Raw genomic sequence first — 15,899 nt, forward strand, 5'->3', positions numbered from 1 at the left:
TAAACCTTATCAAAATGTTGGTGGTTTTGACTGGAAATCAATAATTCAAAAGGCCATTTCTAATGAATAATTGTATACAAAAGATATAATATAAGCGCAACAGATGGTGTTCAACAGTATATTCAAGTCCACACCCTCCACTTGCTCAAAGCAGTTAAAGAGAATGTATGAGCATATAACGAAGGTTCACTTCACAAGATGTTCCATAAGCATAGTTTAAAAAGAGTTTTTGATAAAAAGTCTGTTCAAAACACACTCCTCCTGTTGGTATGCGCTTCTTATTGGTGTCAGCTTCACCTTAAACGAAAGTTCTTTGTATATAGAAGATAGCGCTCCACACAATGCGTATACGTGAATACACTCACCAGATCCTATTGACCACTGTGAGACTGGTCAAAGAGCGCACTCAACGATGCCCTTCTTGATCACAGCAAGCCTCCCCGATTGGTCAATCTGCTCCACCTCTCCTTCTTCCTTGATACCACCGTTATTTCATAAGCAAGTGTACCTCATAAGCAAGTGCCCCTGATGAGTCACACGCTGTGACGAAACGCGTCGGGTGGAGCTACCTCGGACTGTCAGGACACTACGAGCGCACAGTGCGGAAGTGAGGGCTGTTTGAACAACGGACTGGCGGCGGAATTGGAGCGGTTTCCAACGGACCTGACCGGGAGGCACGGGGGAGAGCCCGTTCTTAAACTCTGTGCGCAGTTTATGACCCTACGTTTGTGAGTATTTTAAAAGTATTAAACGCTATTTTTACAAACGGAGCTGTACTATGTGAGGTTCTCTCATTTTATGAGGTACACTTGCTTATGAAATAACGGTGGTATCAAGGAAGAAGGAGAGGTGGAGCAGATTGACCAATCGGGGAGGCTTGCTGTGATCAAGAAGGGCATCATTGAGTGCGCTCTTTGACCAGTCTCACAGTGGTCAATAGGATCTGGTGAGTGTATTCACGTATACGCATTGTGTGGAGCGCTATCTTCTATATACAAAGATAATTAATTATTGTACCTGTGTATTTTGAAATCAAGCTCTTTACAAACACCTTTAGGCCTCACTCCCATCAGGTGCGTTTGGAATCCCGCATGAATATGCGTTTCTACGCGTTTTAGTACGCGCTTCTATGCATTTTTCTAACCTGACCTAGAATGGTGGGAGAGCTGGCAGAGGACTTCAATATGCGCACAGAAAAAAATTATCACCATGCATTTCTGTGCGTTTTTGCATGCTAAAAAAGCACAGCCATTGACTTTTATTACATGCGTTGCTGATCAGCAATGCTCAAAAAAGCTACCAACCCTACGTTTCAGCAGCGCTGCCAATCGCAGTGCAATGATCTGAACGGGGTCAATTTAAATATATTTTACTTACACCATCTGTTATGCATGGTGTCTGATGCGCTACAGCACATAAAACCATCACAGATGTGAATGAGGCCTACGAGTCTTCCTTTGTGAATTTCCTCTGTCAAGGGAGGATAACTTACTGAAGCAAAGAGTATACAGGATCTTCTCAAAAAATTAGCATACTGTGATAAAGTTCATTATTTTCTGTAATATACTGATAAACATTAGACTTTCATATATTTGAGATTCAAATACACACAACTGAAGTAGTTCAAGCCTTTTATTGTTTAAATATTGATGATTTTGGCACACAGCTCATGAAAACCCAAAATTCCTATCTCAAAAAATTAGCATATTTCATCCGACCAATGAAAGAAAAGTGTTTTTAAACCAAAAAAAAAGTCAACCTTCAAATAATTATGTTCAGTTATGCACTCAATACTTGGTCGGGAATCCTTTTGCAGAAATGACTGCTTCAATGCAGTGTGGCATGGAGGCAATCAGCCTGTGGCACTGCTCAGGTGTTATGGAGGCCCAGGATGCTTCGATAGCGGCCTTAAAGAGACACTGAAGCGAAAAAAAAATATGATATAATGAATTGGTTGTGTACTATGAATAATTACTAGAAGATTAGCAGCAAAGAAAATATTCTCATATTTTTATTTTCAGGTATATAGTGTGTTTTCTAACATTGCATCATTCTCTAATATGTGCAGACTACACAACACTCAGCATTCAAAATGAGTCTTTCAGAGCAGTCTGTGAACTAATGACCTCTCCTCTAGCAGAGAAAAAGAAAACTGTTCACTTACAGTTGAGATAATAAAAGTCAGAAGACAGCCCTCTCCACGACTTTGAAAGTCGTAGAGATTAATGGCTTTTTTTGCATAGAGATAACAACTGGAGTTTCTTAACTCTTCCTGTACTGGAAACAATTACACTGATATATCTGATCTTAATGTTTTATTTCTTAGCTGTGCTACACATACAAATCATAATATAATATTTTTTTTTTCCGCTTCAGTGTCTCTTTAAGCTCATCCAGAGTGTTGGGTCTTGCGTCTCTCAACTTTCTCTTCACAATATCCCACAGATTCTCTATGGGGTTCAGGTCAGGAGAGTTGGCAGGCCAATTGAGCACAGTAATACCATGGTCAGTAAACCATTTACCAGTGGTTTTGGTACTGTGAGCAGGTGCCAGGTCGTGCTGAAAAATGAAATCTTCATCTCCGTTAAGCTTTTCAGCAGATGGAAGCATGAAGTGCTCCAAAATCTCCTGATAGCTAGCTGCATTGACCCTGCCCTTGATAAAACACAGTGGACCAACACCAGCAGCTGACATGGCACCCCAGACCATCACTGACTGTGGGTACTTGACACTGGACTTCAGGCATTTTGGCATTTCCCTCTCCCCAGTCTTCCTCCAGACTCTGGCACCTTGATTTCCGAATGACATGTAAAAGTTGCTTTCATCCGAAAAAAGTACTTTGGACCACTGAGCAACAGTCCAATGCTGCTTCTCTGTAGCCCAGGTCAGGCGCTTCTGCCGCTGTTTCTGGTTCAAAAGTGGGTTCATGCTTCCATCTGCTGAAAAACTTTATGGAGATGAAGATTTCATTTTTCAGCACGACCTGGCACCTGCTCACAGTGCCAAAACCACTGGTAAATGGTTTACTGACCATGGTATTACTGTGCTCAATTGGCCTGCCAACTCTCCTGACCTGAACCCCATAGAGAATCTGTGGGATATTGTGAAGAGAAAGTTGAGAGACGCAAGACCCAACACTCTGGATGAGCTTAAGGCCGCTATCGAAGCATCCTGGGCCTCCATAACACCTGATCAGTGCCACAGGCTGATTGCCTCCATGCCACGCCGCATTGAATCAGTCATTTCTGCAAAAGGATTCCCGACCAAGTATTGAGTGCATAACTGAACATAATTATTTGAAGGTTGACTTTTTTTTTGTTTTAAAAACACTTTTCTTTTATTGGTCGGATGATATATGCTAATTTTTTGAGATAGGAAATTTGGGTTTTCATGAGCTATATGCCAAAATCATCAATATTAAAAAAATAAAAGGCTTGAACTACTTTAGTTGTGTGTATTTGAATCTAAAATATATGAAAGTCTAATGTTTATCAGTACATTACAGAAAATAATGAACTTTATCACAATATGCTAATTTTTTGAGAAGATCCTGTACAGTAGTACCCTACAGGAAAACATTGTCATGAGTTAATAGCCAAATCAGACTACAATTGCATATACAGGTGAAACTTGAAGTCTTAAAGAGACTCTGAAGCCAATTTAAAAACAGCTTTTTACCTTTTATTTATGTTAGGCATGTTTGCCCCTGTTAAAACGCTGCTATCGCGCGGCAGAACGAGGGTTTTTTTACCCCCCCAAATCCCCTGGGGCACATTGCGGGGAGCGCTTTGTGAGAGGCAGAGCTTTTGGCTGCAGCTCTGCCTCTACATGCGTCTATTGGCGCGGATCGCTGCCTCTCAGTCTTCCTTCACTGAGTGGGGCAGGGGAGCGGCAGCGTTCAGAGCTGATAGACGCGCATAGAGGCAGAGCTACAGCCGAGAGCTCTGCCTCCCTGAGCAGCAAAATCCACGACCAAGAAAGTCGTGGATTTTGCACAGGGGATTTGGGGGCGCTGGGGGGGGGGAAAAAAATCCTCGTTCTGCCGCGGGATAGCAGCATTTTAACAGGGGCAAACATGCCTCACATAAAAGGCAAAAAACGTTTTTTATGTGCTTTCAGTGTCTCTTTAAGCTGGAATTTCTTATTGACTCAAATATAAGTCAACTCAGCAAGTTACTGGCTGCACTTGGGGACCAGGCATATTTAGCAGCTGCAGTTGGGGACAAGGAGGGGTTAATGACTACACTGCATACAGTATTTCATCCATTAACCCCTCCTGTCCCTTATATGCAGCCAATAACTCCCCCTGGACCCCCAAGTGCAATCTTTCACTCTTCTTCCTGCAGCCCAGTATTTTCCCCTCTGCCCCTTTCTTTGGTAATTGTTGTGACCAGGAATTTTAGACCTGTGTTTTATTGGCATTTCCTTGATCAAGAAAGTGTAACTTTCCACTGGGTAAATTGCTGCAAATAGGAATGTCACTAATAGTACACACATTACTCAATGTCATTTGTGTTAAGGCAACCCCTATACTTTTATTCAGTGAGTCAGACCTAAAAGTTCTAATATACTAATTTTGTGAGTTTCACCTGTATGTGTGAGGATTTAAAGGACAACTGACCTGAAAAGCATTCTTGTAGCATTGTGTTAGAATTCACAACATCGCTACCACTGTAATCCTTTTTCAATAAATATCTTTAAAGCCCCCGGCAAGCAAGAAAATACTCCTTTTTAGTATTTATTTTAATTGCCGATTAAAAATGGTGAAAGTGCTGAAACGTTATTCTGGAAAAGATGAAAAATTATCTCCTTTGAGAAAACTCAGAAGGAAAGCTACCTAAATAAGGGGCCAAGGCTTCTTCACTTTCCCGAAAGAATGACATCGTGCATGCCATGCAATGTGCAGTCGGTACAAAAATCATCCAACTCCCACTACTCAGTTTATGAAACCTCCGACTGGAGAGCCCAAAAATTGCTCTGACTCATCGACTCCAACTCCACAGACCTGGTGCTATCTGTTGTGCATTGTTTTACACCTGAGGTTAGATTTAACCACTTCAGCCTACAGTGTTGTTTCACCTTATGCATCTGAGCAACTTTCACCTCCCATTCAATTGCCAATAACTTTATCACTACTTATCACACTGAAATGATCTATATCTTGTTTTTTCCACCACCATTTAGGCTTTCTTTGGGTGGTACATTTTGCTAAGAATTATTTTATTCTAAATCTATTTTAACAGTAAGATTAAGAAAGAAATGGAAAAAAAATGTATATCTCAGTTTTTGGCCATTATAGTTTGAAATTAATACTTGCTACCGTAATTAAAACCCATGTATTTTATTTGCCCATTTGTCCCGGTTATTACACCGTTAAAATATTGGTGCCATACATTGTGATAGGGACATAGTTTAATTTGGAAATAAAAGGTGCATTTTTTCAGTTTTGCGTCCATTACTTATTACAAGCCAATAATTGAAAAAAAAAAAAATAACAGTAATATACCTTACTACATACATATTAGAAAAGTTTAGTCCCTAAGGTAGCTATTTATGTATTTTTTTTTTTTTTACAAAAATGTTTTGGGCGTAGCCATTGGGGAGTGTGGGAAGTAAGGGACTATTTTTAACAGTAAAAAAATATCTGTAAAATTTTATTTCCAGATGTAATTTTACTATTTGGCCACAAGATGCCCTTAGAGCTTACTTCTGCATGCATAGTATTACTACGCAAGCGGAAGTAAAGCATGGGTGGGGCAGAAGGGGATTTATGAAAGACGGAGCCGTCTCACTGACAGTGTCGGTCTTTCATACGGGGACTAACGTAAGGCGGCAGGAGCACGTGGGAGCGCGCCCGGCTCAGCCGCAGCAGGGCAGGCTATCTGGACGGATACATCTATCCAGATAGGCCTAAAGGTGGCCACACACCATACAATTTTTTAAATATCTGTTCAATTTTAGAATTGCAATCAATTTTTCTGACTGATTGTAACATTTCAATAAATATGACCAATGTACCACACACCTATATGTTCAATTTTTTCATCAATTATGATAAAAATTATTGGAAACTCAGAGAAAATTGCTAGGGTGTGTATATTAATAAATTAACAATCCAACACACACGATACAATCTTTAGTAGAGATTGAAGAGAAATATCTGGCATTCCGGTTCGATTTAAATCGAAAAAAAAAACGTGAAATCCGATCAGATTTTTCAGTCGAATGAAAAAAAAGCTTTCGATTTTTTCGAGAGATACGATTGTTTTTATCGAATTACTGTAAAATCGGATCCTTTTATTGTATCTTGTGTGGACACCTTAATGATGGCAACTAATGATCCAATCTTTTTCATCCAATCTTACCATTTCTATCTAATATAAGGGAACTGCCTATAGTATCCAATTCATATATTCCATCAGTTTACTCTTCTACTACATAGATTTGGTAAGATTGGATGAAAAAGATTGGATCATTAGTGGCCACCCTTAGTGGTTAAAGGGAGCCTTAAGCGAGGCTTCATTATTTTCTTTTAAGCAATACCAGTTGCCTGGCAGTCCTGCAGATCTCATTGGCTGCAGTAGTGTCTGCATCACACCTGAAACAAGCATGTGGCTAATTCAGTCAGAGCATCTGCTCTGCATGCTTCTTCACGGTCTATGATTAAAGTACTAAAGGCAGAGGATCAGCAGGCCAGCCAGGCAATGTGCATTGTTTAAAAGGAAATATTGCTACCTCTATATCCCCCTTGCTTTAGCTCCCCTTGAAATAATTCTAGAACCTTCTAAGGACCATATTTTTGTAAGGACCAGATTATGCATAGAACCATACAATTGAAATATGGTGTAGTTTACATTTCTCATGACTATTAATCACTTAAGGACCGCCCCCAGCCGATGAGCGGCGGCAAAGTCCAGGCCTAAACGACCGCAATACGCCCATCGGCCGGGGCGGCTGCGGTTTTGCGGCGATCGCGTCATTTGTGACGCGATCAGCCGCCGGCGACTGGCTCCGCCCCCTCGCACTGTAACCCGCCGGCCGTTCGGAAGCGCCAGCAGGTTACTAGCACCCGGATCGCCGCACGGATAGTGTATAATAGGCTTTGTAATGTATACAAAGCCTATTATACTGGCTGCCTCCTGCCCTGGTGGTCCCAGTGTCCGAGGGACCACCAGGGCAGGCTGCAGCCACTCTAGTCTGCACCAAGCACACTGATCCTGCCCCCCCCCTTCCCTCTGATCGCCCACAGCACCCTTCAGACCCCCCCCCTGCCCACCCCCCAGACCCTTGTTTGCACCCAATCACCCCCCTAATCACCCATCAATCACTCCCTGTCACTGCCACCCATCAATCAGCCCCTAACCTGCCAAAAGCGGGCAATCTGATCACCCACCCACACCAATAGATCGCCCGCAGATCCGACATCAGATCACCTCCCAAGTGCAGTGTTTACATCTGTTCTCTCCTCTAAACACCCACTAATTACCCATCAATCACCCCCATCACCACCTGTCACTGTTACCCATCAGATCAGACCCTAATCTGCCCCTTGCGGGCACCCAATCACCCGCCTACACGCTCAGATTGCCCTCAGACCCCCCCTTATCAATTCGCCAGTGCAATATTTACATCTGTTCTTCCCTGTAATAACCCACTGATCACCTGTCAATCACCCATCAATCACCCCCTGTCACTGCCACCCATCAATCACCCCCTGTCACTGCCACCCATCAATCAGCCCCTAACCTGCCCCTTGCGGGCAATCTGATCACCCACCCACACCAATAGATCGCCCGCAGATCCGATGTCAGATCACCTCCCAAGTGCAGTGTTTACATCTGTTCTCTACCCTAAACACCCACTAATTACCCATCAATCACCCCCTGTCACTGATACCCATCAGATTAGACCCCAATCTGCCCCTAGGGCACCCAATCACCCGCCCACACCCTCAGAACGCCCTTAGACCCCAGCCCTGATCACCTCGCCAGGGCATTGCTTGCATCTATTTCCCCCCTCTAATCACACCTTGAGACACCCATCAATCACCTCCTGTCACCCCCTAGCACACCTACCCATCAGATCAGGCCCTAATTTGCCCCGTGTGGGCTCTTGATCACTCGGCCAAACCCTCAGACCCCTTTCCAATCACCTCCCCAGTGCATTGATTGTATCTATTTTCCTCTCTAACCACCCCCTGAGACACCCATCAATCACCTCCTGTCACCCCCCTAGCACTCCTATCCATCAGATCAGGCCCAATACAACCTGTCATCTAAGAGGCCACCCTGCTTATGACCGGTTCCACAAAATTTGCCCCCTCATAGACCACCTGTCATCAAAATTTGCAGATGCTTATACCCCTGAACAGTCATTTTGAGAAATTTGGTTTCCCGACTACTCACAGTTTTGGGCCCGTAAAATGCCAGGGCAGTATAGGAACCCCACAAGTGACCCCATTTTAGAAAAAAGACACCCCAAGGTATTCTGTTAGGTGTATGACGAGTTCATAGAAGATTTTATTTTTTGTCAACAGTTAGCGGAAATTGATTTTTATTGTTTTTTTTCACAAAGTGTCATTTTTCACTAACTTGTGACAAAAAATAAAATCTTCCATGAACTCACCATACACCTAACGGATTACCTTGGGGTGTCTTCTTTTTAAAATGGGGTCACTTGTGGGGTTTCTATACTGCCCTGGCATTTTAGGGGCCCTAAACCGTGAGGAGTAGTCTAGAAAACAAATGCCTCAAAATGACCTGTGAATAGGACGTTCGGCCCCTTAGCGCACCTAGGCTGCAAAAAAGTGTCACACATGTGGTATCGCCGTACTCAGGAGAAGTAGTATAATGTGTTTTTTTGTGGTGTATTTTTACACATACCCATGCTGGGTGGGAGAAATCTCTCTGTAAATGGACAATTGTGTGTAAAAAAAAAATCAAACAATTGTCATTTACAGAGATATTTCTCCCACCCAGCATGGGTATGTGTAAAAATACACCCCAAAACACATTATACTACTTCTCCTGAGTACGGCGGTACCACATGTGTGGCATTTCTCTGCACCCTAAGTGCGCTAAGGGGCCCAAAGTTCAATGAGTACCTTTAGGATTTCACAGGTCATTTTGCAACATTTGGTTTCAAGACTACTCCTCACGGTTTAGGGCCCCTAAAATGCCAGGGCAGTATAGGAACCCCACAAATGACCCCATTTTAGAAAGAAGACACCCCAAGGTATTCCGTTAGGAGTATGGTGAGTTCATAGAAGATTTTATTTTTTGTCACAAGTTAGCGGAAAATGACACTTTGTGAAAAAACACAATTAAAATCAATTTCCGCTAACTTGTGACAAAAAAAAAATCTTCTATGAACTCACCATACTCCTAACGGAATACCTTGGGGTGTCTTCTTTCTAAAATGGGGTCATTTGTGGGGTTCCTATACTGCCCTGGCATTTTAGGGGCCCTAAACCGTGAGGAGTAGTCTGGAAACCGAATGTTGCAAAATGACCTGTGAAATCCTAAAGGTACTCATTGGACTTTGGGCCCCTTAGCGCACTTCGGGTGCAAAAAAATGCCACACATGTGGTACCGCCGTACTCAGGAGAAGTAGTATAATGTGTTTTGTGGTGTATTTTTACACATACCCATGCTGGGTGGGAGAAATATCTCTGTAAATGACAATTGTTTGATTTTTTTTACACACACAATTGTCCATTTACAGAGAGATTTCTCCCACCCAGCATGGGTATGTGTAAAAATACACCCCAAAACACATTATACTACTTCTCCTGAGTACGGCAATACCACATGTGTGGCACTTTTTTGCAGCCTAACTGCGCTAAGGGGCCCAAAGTCCATTGAGCATCTTTAGGCTTTACAGGGGTGCTTACAATTAGGCACCCCCAAAATGCCAGGACAGTGAACACACCCCACAAATGACCCCATTTTGGAAAGTAGACACTTCAAGGTATTCAGAGAGGAGCATAGTGAGTCCGTGGCAGATTTCATTTTTTTTTTGTCGCAAGTTAAAAGAAATGGAATTTTTTTTTTTTTTTTGTCACAAAGTGTCATTTTCCGCTAACTTGTGACAAAAAATAAAATCTTCTATGAACTCACCATGCCTCTCAGTGAATACTTTGGGATGTCTTCTTTCCAAAATGGGGTCATTTGGGGGGTATTTATACTATCCTAGAATTTTAGCACCTCATGAAACATGACAGGGGGTCAGAATAGTCAGAGATGCTTGAAAATGGGAAAATTCACTTTTGGCACCATAGTTTGTAAACGCTATAACTTTTACCCAATCCAATAAATATACACTCAATGTTTTTTTTTTTTAATCAAAGACATGTAGCAGAATAACTTTCGCACTCAAATGTATAGGAAATTTTACTTTATTTGAAAAATGTCAGCACAGAAAGTTAAAAAAGTCATTTTTTTGACAAAATTCATGTCTTTTTTGATGAATATAATAAAAAGTAAAACTCGCAGCAGCAATCAAATAGCACTAAAAGAAAGCTGTATTAGTGACAAGAAAAGGAGGTAAAATTCATTTAGGTGGTAGGTTGTATGACCGAGCAATAAACCGTGAAAGCTGCAGTGGTCTGAATGGAAAAAAAAAAGGCTCTGGTCCTTAAGGGGCGAAAGGACTGTGGTCCTCAAGTGGTTAAGTCGTATGTCGGAAAAATAGTGGATACACCCAGTAACAATTCAGCACGATTCCTTGCAGAAAATAAAAGAAGCCAGATGATTAAGCAACAAATGCCTCTTAGATTTGCTGGTGTTAGATTTCAAGGTTTCCCAGCTCCTTTCCCAAGCTGTCTCCTACTTAGAATAAACAGTTTAGTTTCATTTTCTCCTGTGCAGTACTGTGACAAAGTACAGAGCTCTCCAGTAGTTTTTTTTTTTTTTTATCTAGGAATGCAGAAAATAAACATTGATGTCCACACCATGGAGATAGAAGTCTTCCAGCACTCAAGAAGGAACATGTAAAGGCTTATCGTAAGTTTCCCAATGAACATATAATGGTTCAGAGAAGGCTTGGTAGAAAGTGCGGTGGGGTCAGATGAGATCAAAATCAAGCTTTTCGGGATAAACTTTTTTAGTGTACACTTTATTGTCCCCCAACAAGGAATCTGTGATCGAAAAGGTGAACGACGCAACGGTTTGCCCAAATATAGTCTCATTTTAAAACCCCACCCCGATCGCTTGCCTGTAACCCGCCAAAAAGTCCTGAGATCTTAGGGCAACCCACACCTGTGATGTCATGGCCGGCCGCCAGTTTGGCATCTGCCTATTACGCTGTGGCTGCCAAACTGGGTGGTGGGCCACGGTAACACTGGAAAGGATGGCCACAGAGAGTTTTGGACTTTTTGGCAGGCTAAACTGCACATTAACAATTACCTAATGTAGACTGAAGTTACTCTTTAACAGAAATAGCTAATCAACCAATCACATGGCAGCAACTTAACACATTTAGGCATCTACAAGTGGCGAAGACAAGCTGCTGAAGTCCAAACAGGGTATCAGAATGTGGAAGAAACAATGAACCCGGCACGGTTGCTCATGCTAATAGGACTGGTCTGAGTACCGAATTCCTGTGCTACCATAAACATGGTTTACAGAGAATGATCTCTCCCCCCTCCCCCCCCCAAAAAAAAGACAGGCTACAGTAGTAGAAGACAACACTGTCAGCTAAGAACAGTAATCTGAAGCTACAATCGCTCACCAAACCTGGACAATACAATATTGGAAAACCGTTGCCTGGTCTGATGAGTCTCAATTTCAGCTGCGACATTCGGATTATAGGGTAACAATTTGGCATACGGAACATGAAAGCATGGGTCCATCCTGCCTTGCATCAACACTTCAAGCTGCTAGTGGTGCAATAATGGCATGGGAGACGTTTTCTTGGTACCCTTAGTACCAATTAGGCATCATTAAAAGTATTGTTGTTGCTGACCATGTCCAACAGTCTATAACCACAGTCTACCAGTCTTCTGATGGCTGCTTCCAGCAGAGTAATGCACTAGGACACAAAGCTCACATCTCAAACTGGTGTCTTGGACATGACAATGAGTTTTCTGTACTCCAATGGCCTCCACAGTCACCAGATCTCAACCCATCTCAATAGCATCTTTGGAATGAGGAGAAACAAGAGATTTGCATCTTGGGTGTGCAGCCGACAAATCTGCAGCAACTGTGGGATGCTATCTTGTCACTATTGAGCAAAAACCTCTGAGGGATGTTTTCCAACATCTTGTTGAATCTGTGCCTGAAGGCAAAAGTTGGTCAAACCTGCCACTATAAAGAAGTAACTAATAAAGTGCCCAGTTACTTCACAGCAGCCTTACCTTGCAGCACTAGGGTCCCCACTTCCCACCCTTAACAATTTTTGAGTGGAGTTCTCAGTGTGTCTGCATGGGTTTCTTCTGGTTACCCCAGACAGACACCAAGCCAAGACTATGAAAGCAGATTTAATATATATATATATATATATATATATATATATATATATATATATATATATATATATATATATATATATATATATATATATATATATATATATATATATATATATATATATATATATACACAAAGTTATAAAATAGTCCAACCCCCTAATCCATCTCAGGTCTCAGACACAACTATGATTGGGATTAAAGTGCATGCTTGTCTAATAGGGGCAGTATAATCCTGTATTGAACTCCAGAGGAGCCTACACTTTTTCATCTTCGAAGTCACTTCAAAAATTATGAATTGAAAGTGACCTACCTACAGATGCAAGCCCCAACTACAGCACAAGCACAGCGGCAGTCCATCAGTGATTACCAGAACTGCTGCACATGCAGAGCACCAACCCATCAGTGATTACCACAAGCCACAACTGCAGCACAAGCACAGCCAGGGCCGGATTTGTACTTTTTACCGCCCAAGGCCAACTATACTGTCTATTTGTTTTTTATATCTGTGTGCCCCAATGGGAATTCTACTTACTTTTCATCATTCGATGTCACAGACAATAACTATTTTAGTAATATGCGTATAGACTATGTTATGTTTTCCTTAAGAACTTTTATGGTATGCTTGCTATCTCGTTAATGATGGAACCATTGTGTCACCATGAGAGGCTGATGTGTACCTGCATGATAGAGCTTACAGGTCTTGCAGGGACGACACAAGTACAGGACAGAGGGTTCAAAGGGTAAATCTGTCCTTGTAGATAGGGATGGCTGCATAAAACAGCTTTACTGCCCCTCACTGAGCCACCCCTAAATTTCTGGTGCCCTAGGCCATGGCCTATGTGGCCTTGCCAGAAATCCGGCCCTGCCAGTATAGGTAGCCAGATGACTCCCTTAAACCCTTCCCCCCCCTTTCAGTATAGGTAGCCAGCTCGCCTTCACACTACAGCAGCCATCAGTGTCACTCAATTCTCAGCTCATCTCCAGTGCAGAAGCTTCCTCTTTCTTTCTGTCTCCAGTGCTGCCCAAAGTCCATGGCCACCGGCCACAATGCAAACGTGCACAGAGAGCAAGGTGGCGGCGATCAGCTGACTACTGTGGTCAGGCGCTTGCCTGATCTCCCTGCATTGCAGCATTTGCAAGCTTGCAAATGTTGCACCAGTTTAGCCTGCTGCTTTGGTGCCCTTGCTCCTGTGGCGCCCTAGGCCATGGCCTAGGTGGCCTTGGCCTAAATCCGGCCCTGAGCACAGCGGCAGTCCATCAGTGATTGCCACACCTGCAGCACATGCACAGTGGCAGTCCATCTGTGATTACCACACGCCACACCTGCAGCACAAGCACAGTGGCAGCCCATCAGTGATTACCACAAGCCACACCTGCAGCACAAGCACAGTGGCAGCCCATCAGTGATTACCACAAGCCACACCTGCAGCACAAGCACAGTGGCAGCCCATCAGTGATTACCACAAGCCACACCTGCAGCACAAGCACAGTGGCAGCCCATCAGTGATTACCACAAGCCACACCTGCAGCACAAGCACAGTGGCAGCCCATCAGTGATTACCACAAGCCACAACTGCAGCACATGCACAGCAGCAGTCCATCAGTGATTACCACAAGCCACAACTGCAGCACATTCACAGCGGCAGTCCATCAGTGATTACCACAAGCCACAACTGCAGCACATTCACAGCGGCAGTCCATCAGTGATTACCACAAGCAACAACTGCAGCACATTCACAGCGGCAGTCCATCGGTGATTACCAAAAGCAACAACTGCAGCACATGCACAGCGGCAGTCCATCAGTGATTACCACAAGCCACAACTGCAGCACATGCACAGCGGCAGTCCATCAGTGATTACCACAAGCCACAACTGCAGCACATGTACAGTGATTACCACGAGCCACACCTGCAGCACATGCACAGCGGCAGTCAATCAGTGATTACCACAAGCCACAACTGCAGCACATGTACAGTGATTACCACAAGCCACAACTGCAGCACATGCACAGCGGCAGTCCATCAGTGATTACCACAAGCCACAACTGCAGCATTCACAGCAGCAGCCCATCAGTGATTACCAAAAGCCACAACTGCAGCACATGCACAGCGGCAGTCCATCTGTGATTACCACAAGCCACAACTGCAGCACATGCACAGCAGCAGTCCATCAGTGATTACCAAAAGCAACAACTGCAGCACATGCACAGCGGCAGTCCATCAGTGATTACCACAAGCCACACCTGCAGCATATGTACAGTGGCAGTATATCAGCGATTACCTCAAGCCGCCAGTCAGTTTCATACCATAGACACCTCGCCAGTAAGCCAAATAGAACATTGCTTGACCTAACAGAATGCCAATATCATGCATATAATTTCATGCTCAGTGTCTGGCAAAATTGCTATCAGCAATACCATATAATGCTTCTAAATGTATGTCTCCACACCACGCAACATCATAATTCTTTACACTGCTGTGTAAAACTTCAGGACAGCATATCACGCTAATGTCATCTAAGTCAAAGGCCTCGATTCATAAAGCATTACCGCATGCGGTAATGCTGAAAACAGCTGACTTTTCCAAGCGCTTAGGAAACTGTCAATTCATAAAAGCTGTTACCGCATGAAAAGCACAAATTACTGTGCCGTGAGATAAATTACCGTCTTCAGAGGTGAACTCCTCCAGCACATGTCAGGAAATGTCAAGTCATAAAGGATTAGAGCAGGTGGTATTGACACAGAGAATACCGCCTACTGTGAGGAGGTGATAATCCCCATAACAGTGTGATAAGAGAGCAGGACTGTAAAAAGCCAGCAGCAGTGCAATCTGAACAAACAAGGCTTAACTGAATACCCCAGGCTGTGTTTTTAACCTCTAGGGTACCTGTTTCAAATGCTATTTCACATCAGAAAGCCTGCATGTGTAGTTTCTTAAAGTTCTTCTAAGCTGTAGCAATTAAATATATTGTTTAGAAAGACTATAGACAGATTCAGGGCAAGGATAGGCAGTTTAACCATACATGCACATCTACAGGGAAGTTGGGGATACCCTTTTTATTGTAATGCTGTCTCTGCATGGAGAACAGCCAAATGTAACAAGTCAGCCAAACCATTTATGTAAAAACTCAGCCAGCTACATTCCTCATACCACAGCTCAGTTCGGAAAATACCTGTGAAATGGTTTATGAATTAGCACACAGAAGTCTAAAATTCCGAATGCGGAATTTTCCTTCCCAGATTTTTTTTTTCTGCAAAGCTTTTTATGAATCGAGGCCATAGAGACAGAGTACAATGTGTATGTCACTCAGGCAGTAGTGTGGAATCTACCTAGAAGTCCTTTACAATCTACTGGTAGATCACAATCTATGCAAGGGCACCTCAGCTATCAGAGCTGGATTTTCCATGAGGCACTATAGGCTCATGCCTAC

At 43.1% G+C, this 15,899-nt stretch overlaps 1 protein-coding gene across 1 annotated transcript in view; it reads right to left on the reverse strand.

Moving 5' to 3' along the window:
• TMEM123 (transmembrane protein 123) overlaps positions 1 to 15,899 on the reverse strand; it is a 231,496-nt gene that overhangs the window by 21,156 nt on the left and 194,441 nt on the right. The gene's annotated exons all lie outside the window — the stretch shown is intronic.

The sequence above is a fragment of the Hyperolius riggenbachi genome, chromosome 2, assembly GCF_040937935.1.
Source record: "Hyperolius riggenbachi isolate aHypRig1 chromosome 2, aHypRig1.pri, whole genome shotgun sequence".
In the NCBI taxonomy this organism is placed as follows: domain Eukaryota; kingdom Metazoa; phylum Chordata; class Amphibia; order Anura; family Hyperoliidae; genus Hyperolius; species Hyperolius riggenbachi.